Source organism: Astatotilapia calliptera, chromosome 9 (genome assembly GCF_964374335.1).
Source record: "Astatotilapia calliptera chromosome 9, fAstCal68.1, whole genome shotgun sequence".
Classification (NCBI taxonomy): domain Eukaryota; kingdom Metazoa; phylum Chordata; class Actinopteri; order Cichliformes; family Cichlidae; genus Astatotilapia; species Astatotilapia calliptera.
This window is the reverse complement of record NC_137430.1, coordinates 9,100,681-9,104,420: the sequence shown is the minus strand read 5'-3', so window position 1 is coordinate 9,104,420 and position 3,740 is coordinate 9,100,681. Positions and strand designations below refer to the sequence as shown.

The window sequence follows — 3,740 nt, the reverse complement described above, 5'->3', positions numbered from 1 at the left end:
CAGCTTATACAAATGCTATCAGCATCGCGTGATAAGACTGCACTTTTCATTAAACGGCCCCTGTGGACCAGCTAAATGTATTTGCAAATAATGGCAGTCAGATTTAATGACATTATGAGCCATTAAAGAGGAAAAAAAATAGTGACTGATCTTATCATCCCCTTGTTTCACATTGATTGCCATATCTGATATCTTGTTTCATATCTTTGCCAATCTAATGCTCTAACAGCTGTGGAAATCGGAGCTGATGTGCATTGTTAACTGTGTTTATTGTGGTTGTGTAATTACAAACTGTATAATGCGCAATCTAATTTATTAGATTAGTGAAAGGATTGGGAGACGGCGTGTTTGCTCTGCTGCTCCGTGCTGTTGTAAACAGTGCCATCTAGTGCGCTCCAGCTGGGCTCGGGTGTCATGACGGGGGCTTTGAAGATGGGAAAGGAGCTCAGGAGGCGTGAAGGAGAAACTGTACAGCTGGCAGCACTGCGTGGAAGACACGAGCGTCTGCTAGTTGGAAGGAAGTAAGAAAATGTTGTGTGTTATTTTTCCCCAAAGCAGCATTCAGTCAGAAGGTCAGACGAGCTGTTTGTAACAGTGTAAGGCAAGATTGCTATTATAGCCTCTGTCTAGAGTACATCTAAGCGTATTTGTGTGTTTAGTGTTGTAAATAAATGCTGTAGTTGTTTTTTCTTGAAAAGAATGCTCTAAGATTTAAAAAACAATGAATTAATTTTGAAAAGTTTCCACTGAGTGCAGATATGTCTTCAGCAGGCATACGAGGTCATCCGAGGATACGCTCGAGCAGGAGGATGCAGAAGAGTCGGAAACTACCGCTCATGTCACCGCAGCACATTCTTCAGCTTTTACACCACGGAAAAGAAATCACCGTACCAAAATTACCACCCAATCATACCACAATTGGTCCTGAGACACACATGCAGTCAGAATCTCAAAATAACCCCCGACCAGACCCAGACTGGACCTCTTTAAGCTATTTCTTATTCTGTTGTGGCAAAATATCAAGGAAAATATTAGTCAAAACTCGCCACTTGTGTGTAAATGAGCTCAAGATGGATTAGGAGGCTCTGGATTCTATTTGAGGCCGTACGAACCACAAGATTTCCACCCGCAGCTGAAAGCCAGCAGAGACCCAGATGTGTGGTGTGCAGCAACTTTGAATGTGATTTCCTCTCTTAAGCCTTTAGTGTAGGTAAAGGCATTATAGGCGATCAAACCTCTTAGCCCTCCTACTTGTGGGATTTGATGTGCATTACTGACAGTGAGAAATGGCCTGCCTGAAATACAATATCTCACTTCAGTGGAAGATGGAGAGGAGAGAGGAGGAGTGGAGAGGAAGCATGGAGAGTGATGCTGCCTGACAATAAGAAATACACACATACTACAGCAGTGTAGAGTTACCAGGGATTGCATGGATGCTGTAGAAAAGCTAAGCTAAATTAAAAAGAAGAGGTAAAAAAAAAATGTAAGCATTAAAAACTATCTTTAAGGTGAAAATTAACTTCAAAAACACACTTTTTGTGTAATTTCTCTTACACAGGATACACACCTTTACAGCCCAAAATATCACTTAAACTAGTCACTGTGGCAAGAAAAAAGCTAAAAGGGTTAAACTTGTAGCTAAAATGTATTATAAATAAATAAATAAAGCTCTAAATGGTTAATTCTAAACAGTAAAAGGACTCGGCTTACAAAAAATGGCTTGCTTAAAAAGTATTAGGTAAATGGTTAATCACTGTAAACGTTGATTTGTTAATTTAATCAAGGGATACTTACATTCAACTGCACTTATATCTGCTTTTCAGTTGATGTTGTAAAAATACCTAAATGTAGCGATTGAAATAGCTAGCTTACAGTTTTTAGCTTTTAGCTATATGGTATACTACTGAAATAGTTAGCTTAACCGGTTAAAAGACCCCTTCAATCAATGGTTGAAAAACACAGAATACACTAAAACAGTACGTAAAAGCAAAATGATTAGATAAAATTAGCTAGCTTATTTACTTTAGCCTATTTAAGTTAAAGCTAAATAGGCTAAAGTAGGCTAATGGATGGTGTTACACTGTTAATACAGGCAAAGCAATTAGAAATAATTATTTGACCACACAACAATAAACTTACTAAAGTTTAAAAATATTGACCCTACGTCAGGTTGGCGACATGTCTAGAGTGTAGCCCACCTCTCGCCCTATGGTAGCTTGACAGGCTCCAGCTCCCGCCGACCCTAATAAGGATAAACGAAAGAGAATGGATGGACACAAGTTCAAATATAATAATATATACATATTAATGGGTGTTGTAAAAATATCCATTAATATGTAGCGTTGCGTTTAGAATCATTAACTACCAGATAAAAAGTATGAAGACACTGTTTGGATAGCTTATAAGTTCTTTAGGTTTGGAAAATTAAAAGCGACAGCTGAGTCATCACTTGGTAGTTTCTACTTTAAAAACATGTTATAGTCTTTTTGTTTGACCCATGGTAAAGTCTCTGCCTTTTGATATATTTCTAAAGAGCCTTAAATAAAAAGTGAATGAAAAAATGATGTAACTCTACTGCCCGACATGCTCCGAGACAGGAAGGGAGAAAGGTGAAATAAAAACTATATTGAGGTGGCTCCTCCATAATAGACTTTTTCACCTTGCTGTATTCAGTCTTACCTTGGCTTATCTCTGCCCTTGCCCATGATATAATTGAGCTTTTCAAAGCGGCGGCACATTTAATGCCTCACATATGGATACGCATTTGAAAATGACTACAATTTAAATCTTTTATTAACAAAGTGGCTTAAATTTATATAACCTGGGTGAAGTTAGTGGAGCTGAAAGAAACCAGATGTTTCCCTTGACTTGCTTTCACCCTGCAAAGGACATATGGCTCTTCTGATATGGATACAGGCTCGCGTATAGAAAATGAATCTACTCTACTGTGTTGTGGTTTTAAAGTCAGCTGGACCCACTGTGTTACATCCACACCTCCTCCGCATATTTTCCCGTGCACTCACACACACACCAAACACACTTCCTTCCTCTGAGTAAAACTTCCTATAGGGACTTCCTGCGCTAAGTGTTGTTTACTTAGTGCCCACTCATCTCCCACCTCCCTGGCAAGCACTTCCTCTTCCTCCTGCTGTGTTCCTTTGTGTCTGTGTGTGTGTGCTCACATACTGTGAGCTTGTGTGTTTGTGTAACATTTTCCTATTTTTACTATTTTATGTGTAACTCCAGGAGTGTAAATATTGCTTCTCTGTATGTCAGTGTCTGCATGAGCCTGTGCATAACCCAGTGTGTGTGACATCCGGCCAGCTGTTCTGGGTAACCATTTCAGAAGAATCCCCTTCCCCAGCTATTCCTCTGACCACTATTATTCTATAAATATCCTGAGACAGTAGAGATAGGACTCAGTGGGACTGCAGGACAGCTACCAGCTAAAATCAGAGTGCCAAAATGCCCTGAATCTGTCCTGAAGGTTAATCTATGCGTAGGTGCACTGTTTGGTGTAGGTGCTGATATAGATCCAAGTCAGCATGTGAAAACCTATCATATTCATCAGATGGTGCCAATCTGCAGAGGTGTACACGCACACTCGGAAGCCTATTCTTTTTTGGTTACAGTCCAAAAAAATAAATAAAAAATAGAAAATGCCACTTTCCCACACTTAAATAAAGATTTTACCCGGAGATGTTTTTATAGATCAAGCATGTCAGAACACTGTCACGCTT

General features: G+C 39.4%; 1 long non-coding RNA gene across 1 annotated transcript; it reads left to right on the top strand.

Annotated features, from left to right (window-relative positions):
* Positions 1-327: 327 nt before the first annotated feature.
* On the top strand, positions 328-2,631 carry LOC145430829 (uncharacterized). The gene is made up of 2 exons (XR_013911151.1): positions 328-521; positions 769-2,631. It is a non-coding gene; the product is annotated as an uncharacterized LOC145430829 (long non-coding RNA).
* Positions 2,632-3,740: the final 1,109 nt, after the last annotated feature.